Consider the following 12144-nt stretch of genomic DNA (forward strand, 5'->3'; position numbering starts at 1 on the left):
ATTTATTTATTTATTTATTTATTTATTTAATAGTAATGGGGTGTTGCCCAGGCTGGTCTCAAACTCCTGGGCTCAAGCGATCCTCCCACCTCCCAAAGTGCTGAGACTACAGGTGTGAGTCACCACACCCTGCCATTCTCAGGGAGTCTTATGTGTTGGATAATCATATAATATATTAGCCAAATTTGGAGAGTTCTAAGAGTGAAAACAAGTGCTATTAAGAAATATGTCAGGATGGGCATGGTGGCTCACGCCTGCAATCTGAGCACTTGGGGATGCTGAGGTGGGAGGATTGCTTGAGCCCAGGAGTTCAAGACCAGCCTGGGCAACAAAGTAAGATCCTATCTCTCGAAAAAAAAAAAAAATTATTAAAAAAAGCAATATGTCAGAACAACAGGCCTAAGCCAGGCTGTGTGGCTACCCTGATTTAATTTATTGGATATTAACTTCTGGGATCCCTTTCCTGCTCGCACCAGCACCTCTCAACCAGTCTACATGGTCCAATCTCCTCTGCAGTTTTTAAGACTCTCCGGCTTGGGAATATTGTTTTCCTTGGGAATTGTGATTTACTTGGTGGAGAAGAGGGCCTGGTTGTCCACTTTTTTTTTTTTCTTTTAACTCTCCAAGTAGTTCTAATGTACAACGTTGCCTCAGGCTCCTGGGCTCAAGCGATAGTCCACCAAAAGGCTCAGTGTGTCCCATCAGCTGGCGAATTAAGAAATAATAATACTAAGGCTGTGTAGAGAAGATGAAGGGACAGTTTTCTTCTGTATGAGTTTCGCTTTTAGCTCTGACACTTATGTTGGATGTTTTTAATTTGGTTATTGAAATTATCTTAGTTATCCAAACAAGATGACCAGCCCTCCTAGTTTGCCTGGGACTATCCTGGTTTTCACCTCAGAAGTCCCACATCCCAGGAAACCTGTGTCTCTGGCAAACGGCGATGGTTGGTCACTCGCAGTAAAACACATTATTCTGGAATAGTTCCAGTGGCCACATGATTTAAGGAAATTAGATTGTGGGTCTGGAAACTGCTAAGAATTCAAGAAAATCTCCAGCCCCAGCACTGCAGACACAATTTAGATAATCACTCTCTTCCATTTTTCCAAATTCCTGTTCACTGTGTGTGGGAAGCTCAGCCTCGGGTCACACTGGTCAGTACAGCTGACAGGACCAGGGACATTCCTGTCCTCTCCCATCTCACCTCCCTTCCTTCCAATATTGTGTGAGCACCAAGATAACTCATGCACCTCCGCTTCCCACCCTGTGCGCAGCAGAGAAACATCGCTGGCATCTCCCTGCCTTTAACAGGCCAGCCTTTGCTTCCAGCTCTGAGAAAGCACGTTCTCCGTGTGCTCAGCTCCGGAACCTGGGCACTCCCCTGCTTTGGTCTCTAACCTGCCTTGAAGACGGCCTCTTCACCCCGCCATTTCTGCTTTTTTTTTAAATTCCTTTTACACACACCCACACATACACCACACACAATTTTGTTTTAATCTGACCAACGGATTCACATCACATAATTTTTCCTCTCAAAGGTTCACACTCAATCTTCTATGCAAGCCAAATACTTTGCATATCTGAAAGCACATCCTTAGATCATGTGGAGTGTTTTTTTAAAGTATTATAAAAAGAGATTTCTGGACCGGGAGCGGTGGCTCATGCCTATAATCCCAACACTTTGGGAGGTCGAGGCAGGTGGATCACCTGAGGTCAGGAGTTCAAGATCAGCCTGACCAACATGGAGAAACCCCGTCTCTACTAAAAATGCAAAATTAGTCAGGCGTGGTGGTGCCTGCCTGTAATCCCAGCTACTCAGGAGGCTGAGGCAGGAGAATCGCTTGAACCTGGAGGCAGAAGTTGCGGTGAGCCAAGATCACGCCATTGCACTCCAGCCTGGGCAACAAGAATGAAACTCTGTCTCAAAAAAAAAAAAAAAAAGAAGGGATTTCTGAATTAGATGATTGCTACTGATACTTTGCTGCCATTTCTGAAAGGATTGGAAAACAGAAAATGTATAGCTGCTGTAAGCTTCACAATTGAGCAGTGAACCAATTAACAGCCCCCTCCTCTTTTTAAAAATACGAATCCCAGCCAGGCGCGGTGGCTCACATCTGTAATCCCAGCACTTTGGGAGGCCAAGGAGGGTGGATCACTTGAGGTCAGGAGTTTGAGACCAGCCTGACCAACATGGTAAAACCCATCTCTACTAAAAATACAAAAATTAGCCAGGCATGGTGGCGGGCGCCTATAATCCCAGCTACTGGGGTGCTGAGGCAGGGGAATCACTTGAACTCAGAAGGTGTAGGCTGCAGTAAGCTGAGATTGCACCACCGCGCTCCAGCTCTGGGTCACAGAGCAAGACTCCATCTCAAAAAAAAAAAAAGGGAGAATCTCTTTCTTTCATCAACATATGATGCCCCTTTTCCTGCAAAACCTACTCATTTTCACTGACTTAATATGTCTAAGAAATGGTGCTTCACTTTATGCCCGGTAGGTAACAGACCTCGAGGGCCATTCCCACGTGGCTGGGAAAGCTTCCCTCTTCCCCTTGCAGACAGATGTACATTGTTAGCTGTTAAACGGATGAAGAAGCCACAGTACCCAGAAAAGAAGAACCAATGACACTCCTCATAAACGTGAGGAACAGCAGGCAGAGAAAAAATGCCTGCCCTAGAACCAATTTTCAGAACTGCTACTAGCCAGCTATGCCTCTCAGAGCCTTAGTTTCTCATCCATAAAATAAGGCATTTGCACAAAATTGTCTCCACAACCTTCTTTCTGCTCCAAAATGCTATGATCTTCCTTACTGCATTATTCTTTATTCCTCCTTCATCATTTACTTCCAAAGCATAGTTCACAGGGGTCAAGTCTATGCTGAAAAAAATAAGATAATGAATAATTACAATCAGTACATATTAAAGATTAAATAAGCCAGTTTTTAAAATACAAATAGTAAATATACACATTGCAGAGAAAAAACACAAATGGCTGATAAATATATCAAAAGATGCTTAACCTCACTAGCAATCAGAAAAATTAAAATTAAAATGAGATGCCGTTTTTTTCTCCATTGAATTGGTAAAAATGTAAAGGAATGACAATGTCAATCGTTGGCAACGATGTGCGGAAACAGGAGTGAAACTCAGCACAGACTCCTTAGGGACAATGTCACATTGTCCACAAACATGTAAAAGTTTAGGTACCCTTTCATCTGAATCTATAAACCTATACTGCAGAATACTCATGTATGTTGCACCACTGTGTGCACTTTTAGAACATCAAATACAAACTAAAGGCCTTTCTACAGAGGAGCTGGTTGAATATGCTTCATCCAAACATAGATTAAAGGCATTTAGCCTTCCCTTAGGAATCTGTCCATTGGACTTCAGGATTAAAAATAAATAAATAAATAAACAAACAGTTAAGGTTAACTCTTCTCTCAGCCAAGAACTATAATTTGCATTTGGAGTCTGCCACTTAGAGTGAGTAGCTTCCATCTTTCTTGCATTGGGCACAGAGATCATATTTGAAGGTGGAAGTTTGTTTCTCTACCTTCTATGCCGTTCTTCAAAACAGTAGTGAGAAATCGGAAGGAAATCAGGCATGTAAAAAGAGCAACCCTGTGACAAGGTTGTCTCTCTGAGCTGAGAGTATTTTTCATGGCTGCAAGGCACACATGTGAGTCAGCCTGAGAAACATCCCAAATAATCGGAAAAGTCCAGGTATCTCCACCACAGGTAACTTCAGTCTGAATTTCAGTATTTCTTGGGGTCAAAAAAGCCACCATAGAAGGGGAAAAAAATTCAGACCAGCTGTAGTATGAGGAAGCCTAGGCCAAAAACAAGCTCATCGAGACAGAGGAAGCAATTCTGTCTTCTTCAAGTTGAAACAAGACCTGCACTCCTCAAATGGGACACTGCCCAATAAAGAAAGCACAGGGGGTGTAAGAAAACCTCACTCCTTATAAGAACATGCATTTCAAAACGGAATATGAGGCCACGCACAGTGGCTCACAAGTGCCAAGGCGGGCAGATCACCTGAGGTAAGGAGTTCGAGACCAGCCTGGCCAACATGGTGAAACCCCATCTCTCCTAAAAAATACAAAAATTAGTCGGGTGTGGTGGTACATGCCTGTAATTCCAGCTACTCCGGAGGCTGAGACAGGAGAATCGCTTGAACCCAGGAGGTGGAGGTTGCAGTGAGCCAAGATCACGCTACTACACCCCAGCCTGGGAGACAGAGCAAGAGTTCATCTAAAAAAAAAAAAAACGGGAAAATGAAGGGTTCAAAGAGTTTTTGAGATGATGGACACTTCTCATACACAGCACAAACTTTTAGTTAAAAATGTGCAGCCTTCCCAAGTACATTAAAAATTAACTAAAAGAAGAAAAAGTTGTATTGGACCCACTCTTGTTTGGGAAATTTCATTTCCCTGAAGTTTCCGAACATACTATTCTCTACATAAACAAAAGAGAAGACAGTCTATCTAAAAGCAAGTACAATGTATTTTTGTGGAAATAAACTAGACACAGATTCTAGGCTAAATAGCTAATCATTAAATACACACACAGAGTCCTGGCCATTGCCACACCAGTGACTAAATGCCTTTAACAATCAACTTCCTGGAGGTTTGAACATTTCCTCCAGTGGCCTAGTGTTTTTATAGACACCATCTCATTTCTGTACATAACATTCTCAGGATGTTCCTAGACTATCCCCACTTTGTAAGTATAAAAAGTGAGATGCCAACACCTACCTAACTGACCTGCCTAAGGTCACAGAACCATTAGTCAGGGCCTTGATGCCAGGCCTGCAGAGCACACAGCAAACTATCTGTGCCTCTTGGGGGCCAGCATCACAAAAATTATATTTGAACCTTTCAACAACCATTTTGGACACGATCTTTCTCCAAACCACATTGTAATAAAGTTGTCACTTTGGTTCCAAGAATACTCTTTGATGGCGAAGAGTTCAACAAGCCTCTTCCTCTATCAAAACTGGTTTGCCCAGACGTCCTAGCTCAACAGGTGGGAGGAAGGGCAAATCTGGGAACCAGGACCTGCAAACAAAGCCAACTCAAAACAGAATCCAATCATCACCCTAGCAAGTTTCCTCAACCTGGGTGTGAGATTAATTCCCATTCTGGACATAAGTCAGAACCTTTACTCTCAGTGTAAACAGCAACCAACCAGCAAAATCTTAAGACATTTTCTCAGCATCGCTTAAAATGTATCGCTCGGCCGGGCGCGGTGGCTCAAGCCTGTAATCCCAGCACTTTGGGAGGCCGAGATGGGTGGATCACAAGTTCAGGAGATTGAGACTATCCTGGCTAACACGGTGAAACCCCATCTCTACTAAAAAATACAAAAAGCTAGCCGGGCGAGGTGGCAGGCGCCTGTAGTCCCAGCTACTCTGGAGGTTGAGGCAGGAGAATGGCGTAAACCTGGGAGGCGGAGCTTGCAGTGAGCTGACATCCGGCCACTGCAGTCCAGCCTGGGAGAGAGCGAGACTCCGTCTCAAAAAAAAAAAGAAGTATTGCTCATTCATTCCCACAAGGCCCTTCAGGTTCCTATCTCAGTTCTTGGCCCCAGGCATCTTGAACTAATACTAGCCAGGGAATGTTCTGTGCTCTCTCTCACCTCTGGGTCTTTGCGCATTCTTGTCTCTATCCAGAAAACTGTCTTCTTGGTACCCTTGTCTACAGCACTCCTTACCCACCCAGCTTCTTCCCATCTTAGAGGTCACTTCTTCCAGGAAGCCCTCCTGGCCTCTCTCAGTGATGTGTTTCTGTATCACCCTGTATTTCTCCTATCAGAGGACACAAAATGACCCTCCACATGAAACTACCTGGTAACTTGTCTGCCTCCTCTATTTCAACTATAAGCTCCATGAGGGTGGAGCTGGGTCTGTCTTCTTAGCCATTGTATTTCTAGCACCCTGCATAGCAGCTGGTTGTGGATAAATGAGCAAGTGAATACATGAAATTAACAAACATCTATGGTTTACCGTTACAGTAGGCCTGCTGCTGGACACAGGATAGAAAGATAAACTTATGCCCTCTGCCTTCAGATAAACTGTCATCTATTAATCCATAATGATTTCTTATCTTATTTCACATATAGACAGACTTTTATAAAAACACAGCTACCCAACATGAGCCCTGAAGCTGATTCTCACTAGAATGAGAAAGTCCTTCTCTGTGCTATCAGTGGTGTCTCTGAAATGTTTAGACCCAGATCTGGCCTTTAAACTCCTGCTTTGTGAGAACCAACAAATAGATGAGAATACTCTGTATTACAAGCAAGCATCGTGCCTGCTGGCTTCAGGATCCCCAGAGAAATGAGGTTCCAGAAATTCATCTGTTTCAGGATTTTTTCTGGTTTTTTCTGTTTTGTTTTGTTTTGTTTTCTTGGAGAAAGGGTCTCGCTCTGTCACCTGGCTGAAGTGCAATGGTGAGCCTCCAATTCATAGACTCAAGCAGTCCTCCTGCCTCAGCCTCCCGGGTAACTGGGACCACATGTGCGTGCCACCATGCCCAGCTCATTTGTTTTTATTTTTTGCAGAGACAGGATCTCCCTATATTGCCCAGTCTGATCTTAAACTCTTGGCCTCAAGAGATTCTCCTGCCTCAGCCTCTCAGACTGCTAGGATTACAGGCATGAGCTACCACTCCCGGCCTCAGAAGCTGCTCTGAATAGGAATAAACATAGAGTGAGAAGTGAGACAGAGGTTTTCATTTTGTTTGCAGCTGCCCTTTCCACAAAAGAACTACAAAGAACTACAAAAAGCACAGCACCTCCATCCCTTCTGCCTCCTAAACTAAAAAGGAACACAGTCCACAGGCCCTTGGCTTTATCTTTCTGAGCTGTTTTGAAACTAGGTGCCACCCCACCCAACCCCTTGATGCCATTACCCAAGTCTGTGGTTCTCAAAGATGGTCCAAGGACCAGCAGCATCAGCATCATCTAAGAACTTGTGAGAAATGCAGATTCTCAGGCCCCACTCCAACACACTGAATCAGAAATACTGAGGTGGGGCTGGCCATCAGTGTTTTATCAAGGGCTCTAGGGAATTCTAATACACACTCAAATTTGAAAGCAACTGCCTAGTTCCTTATCACAGCACTTACTGCAAGCTGAGTTGTCTTGTTTATTTAAATGTCTTATTTGTTGTCCTCCTTCGCTGGAGGATTTCAGCTACATGAAAGCTGGGACCTTGTCCATGTGGCTCAGGGCTCTGCACCTTCTGTGACTTAGAAACGGGCCATCACGTAATAGGTGCACAGTAAATATTTTTCGAATAAACAAACAAATCTTCCTATATTTGCTTGTTTTCCTCAATGTCCAAGGAGCTGGCCCTGAACAATCCCAGAAGTTAAAGCACCCTCGTGAGTCATCTGGGCAAGCGGGCTGGTTATCTAGTGGGTGATAAGGCTCCAAGGACAGGAGGTGAATATGGCACAGCCTGACTGCGCGTCCCCTTCGCCCAAATCCCCAAGGCTGGAGTGCCCCTCACAAACGTGCTGAACTCACCTTTCCCTATTTCAGAGGCCTGATGTTGTTCCACCACCAAGACATCCTGGACTCACAAATGGATTCAGGATCACCAAGGAGATTCCCTATACAGGTGGATCAACTCTTGGCTGCCCATCCCTCTGCAGAGTCCTCCCTCCCTCAGGGCACCCTCCCCTTCTCCACTAACTACCACGCCCAGGGAAGCAGAAGCTGTTGTCATTACGATGCATAAAGTCCCATCTCCAGGTTACTCAGCAGAATTGTTTGAGAAGTTCTTCCCTTATTAGTCGAAAGGGCAGGAAAGGCAGATCTTGGGGGAAGAGACAAGAGAAACAGCCATTCAGAAAAAAGAAAGATCATCACTGCTTCTCACACCCACCGGTGCTCATTTTATCCCAGGGAACCCTCATAAGCCTAAAATGTACTCATCATGATGACCGTTCCTCAAAATAAGGAAACTAAGGCTTAGAGAGTAACTTTTACAGCCAGGTGTGTGGTGGTTCACACCTGTAATCCCAGCGCTTTGGGAGGCCGAGGCAGGTGGATCACTAGAGGCCAGGAGTTCAAGACCAGCCTGGACAACATAGTGAAACCCTGTCTCTACCAAAAATACAAAAATTAGCCGGGCATGGTGGTGGGCACCTGTAATCCCAGCTACTCGGGAGGCTGAGGCAGGAGAATCGCTTGAAACCCGGAGGCAGAGACTGCAGTGAGCAGAGAACACGCCTCTGCACTCCAGCTTGGGCGACAGAGCGAGCCTCTGTCTCAAAAACACAAAAGAGAATATCTTTTCCAAGATCTTACAGTGGACCATAACCCGAACTCGGCTCTGACTCCAAAGCCTCTCTAATCTCTGGCCCCTCCCTTCCACGGCCCTGCCAGCAGCAGTTCACCCAAATAGGGAAAGAGAAAATGCATTTTCAGGAGGGAATAAGCCAGGTGACTTGAAGAGCCAAGAGGACACCTGGCTACTGGCGTCTCCACCCACCGCCCTGCCCTGAGGCTGCCGCGCCTCTCTTCCTGGATTTGCCCTGGGCCTGCCTGGGATGGTTAATATTAACGGGGCACTGAGCACCTTCAGGTTCCCGAGGCCCCTGTGGAAGGTGGGATGCTGACTCACAGCCTACGTGGCAGCCACATGTTTCCACAGCTCCCAGCAGCAGCAGCCAGCAGGCGCCTCCTGTGTCCTATGGGCCAACAGGAGGAGACCCCTGATTAGGGCAAGGAAGGGGAAGCGGCTGTTTTCAGTGTCTCCATTGGAGGAGGGAGGCTGGAGGGGCTGTTAACAATGGAGGGAGAAGGAATTCTGACCAGCTTCACAAAGTTTCCATGAGATGGCTTCCCACTGTCCCCTCTGCCTTTTACATCTCTAAAGGATTGATCTGCTTTTACCCAATCACACCAACTAACGTGCAAGGGGAGGTTGGGATGCTGTGGCATGAAGATTGACAAAAAGCACACTGGCACAAACGAGGAAGAGCTTGATGCTACCCTGCAGGATGCTCAGGACCTCCAAAGAGAGCCTGAGGATTCCAAAGGCCAAGGCCCCAGGTCAATCTGCCCCTCGCTCCACCCTCACCCTCTGTCCAAACAGCACCTGGGGCTTTCAGGTTGAAAGATCTCTAGGTGAGGACAGGGAAACTGGGCTCCCTTCTTCCTGCCCCTGTGTGCCTCCCATCAAAACCAAATGAAAACGTGATGTGCAGTCACAAACAGGAGAGAGTAGGACCAACAAACTTAAGTCTCCTTATCCTGAATGGAAGCTTGCCCTGCTTCTTGCAGATGCCTCCAAATCGAAGAGACTGGGCAATGCTGAGACAGGCATGGGTATGTTGGCATGCGTGCAGCCATCTTCTCTACTCTGATGTTCCCAAGAGTGTTAGAAACTTCCGTGAGTTCCAAGAAAGTCACTCCCACCCCTGAGCAAGGAGTACTGGAGGACGGTGAAATGGGCGCAGGGGTAGTTCAGGGAGCAAAGTGAGAACCACCCCTGGGCCGAAGGGAGGGTGCCAGGCACCAGCCACAGTCAATCCAGCCCTCGGCCACAGCCCTGAAATAAAGCCCCGGCTTTCGGGAGCTGGAACTCACATCGCCTCTGCACCGCTGCAACACGCCTGGATGCTCTGCGCTGTGGGCGCTGGCTCCTCGCCCCTCTGATTCACACCGTTATTAAACCAGCACTTGGGCAAGAAGCGAAATCATCCAGGGCCCAGCACTCTGGGCAGAAAATGAAGAGCACGCAACCTCGGAATACACAGATGGATGGGGACACAAATGGTGTGGCTGCTCAGCCCACTTTCTGTTCCAAACGATGTCTACATGTCCCCCTGGAGCAGAGGAAAGCCATAGGTGGAGAAGCCGAGCTCTCTCTGGACTACATTGGCTTCTCCCTGGCATCACCTTTTCTCATTGCTGTGACACCCTGACTTAGGCACCAGAACTAACCCACAGGGCTGCAGCCTCCCCGCCAGCCCATGCCCCAGTTGCGGGTCACATCACGTGGCTGACATCAGGCCTGCAGTCTGGGTTAGCTGTGCTGGGGGCCCAGAGGCTGTGGCTCCCTCGCATGACCCTGGTTTCAACAGCGGGTTAAAGTTCAGAAGCGGCCTGGTAAAAACATCCCTGGCAATAAGCTGCACCTTTCCTGGCAGACAACCCCAGCATGAGCGAAAACATTTTACGACACCTCTGAGCTGTTCTTCCAGCAGCCTCACTCATGAAGGCCTCTAAGCAGTCTTTCTGTGCTGATCACCAATGACAACTGCATTAACAGAATTTTAACATTTTTTTCCAAACTAAACAATGAGCTTGGTGTTTGATTTTCCAACACACTGCTTCAACATCTAGCTTATTTTTAGTGAAATAAACCACCCATCTTCCAAGTAGTGTTTTCAGAGGTAAAGTCAAAGAGATTTTTCTGCTTTCAGGCTGCTCTTGGAATCAGGGTTTGGGATTCACCAAGCAGACCCAGGAAATGTTGATGTTCAGAGTCACCGCTGAGCTCCAGTTCCTGGCACTGGGGAGACAGGTATAGGGCTCTTCCAAGGGGACCTGAACTTTGCCGTCTAGCCAAAATGTTCGACCAGACCTGGAATCTTTAAGGATCCTCTAGCATGGGCCATCAAAACATCCAAAGGGGAGACTGTTACTAGGTGTAGCTGACTTGGGGTAAGGGAGTACAGGATACAAAAATGCAACCCAAGCCTTTGTGAGCTTCCAGGAGAGTTCAGAAGACAAGAGCAAAACACAGAAAAGGTAACAGAAGTACAGAGTTGTTGGACCCAAGGCCTCTCCAGTATGGTCATTGTTTAGGTGGAAAGCGAGCAGCTTAGAATTTTAAAAGCAGGTTGGGTGGTTGCACAGAAGACAAGGCAGGCCAGGAGCAGTGGCTGTCACTTGCAATCCTGGCACTTTGGGAGGCCAAGGTGGGAGGATCACTTGAGCCCAGGACATGGAGAGATTCCATCTCTCTAAAAGAAATAAAAAATCTTTTTAATTAAAAAAATAATAGAGAAGACAGAGTAATCATTGTGGGCTGTGGGTTTGGAAAGGGATAGTGAGACAGAGAACTTACTAAAGAGGCTTTGAATCAGAATGGAAAACAGCTGTTACTCTCCCAACTGCATCGTAGCCTCCTGACTCTCTTGCTCCACACTCCCCCTGGGCAATCTCACCCACAGCTTCAACTGCTACCTCGACAGGATGACTCACAAATCTTTATCTCCAGTCTGGCCCTTTCTCCTCAACACCAGACTCCAGTGCTCTATGAAGTAACTTCCCTCCATCCCAACTAAAGACTCTAACTTACCATCTTTTTTCTCTCTGCTGTGCCTGCTTTGGCCACCCTCCTATCTCCCATTGCTATGCATCTACCAAAGGGAGAGGCCCACACAGACAACCTGGGTTCATCCTAGACTCGTCCTCCCTGCTGCCCCGTGTCCCAGCCCAGCCCGCTGTACCCTCTAATTGACTCACAGCCCTGCCCTCCTGTCCACCGCAGGCGCATGTTGTCTTAGGCTCAAGTCCTCATTATTTCTGTTGCGTTCTCCCAGGTTGCCCAGACTCTAGGCTCGGTGCCCTCTAACTTTTCATAACAGGTCAGTCTTGCTAAAACAGTCTTCTACTTGGCCAGACATGGTGCCTCATACCTGTAATCCTAACACTTTGGGAGGCCAAGGCAGAAGGATCTCTTACGACCAGGAGTTCAAGACCAACATAGCAAGACCCCATCTCTACCAAAAAATAAAAAACTATCTGGGCATGGTGGCATGCACCTGTAGTCCCAGCCACCCAGGAGGCTCAGGCAGGAGGACTGTTTGAGCCCAGGAGTTTGAGGCTGCAGTGAGCTATGATCATGTCACTGCACCCAGCCTGAGAAACAGAGCAAGACCCTGTCTGCAAACAACAATAACACCAAACAAACAAACAAACAATCTTCTACTAAACCCTTCAGTGGTGAATGCACATGAAACCCTCTCTTCAGGCCGGGCGCGGTGGCTCAAGCCTGTAATCCCAGCACTTTGGGAGGCCGAGACGGGTGGGTCACGAGGTCAGGAGATCGAGACCATCCTGGCTAACACGGTGAAACCCCGTCTCTACTAAAAAATACAAAAAACTAGCTGGGCGA

The sequence above is a fragment of the Colobus angolensis genome, unplaced genomic scaffold, assembly GCF_000951035.1.
Source record: "Colobus angolensis palliatus isolate OR3802 unplaced genomic scaffold, Cang.pa_1.0 Scaffold6, whole genome shotgun sequence".
Classification (NCBI taxonomy): Eukaryota; Metazoa; Chordata; class Mammalia; order Primates; family Cercopithecidae; genus Colobus; species Colobus angolensis.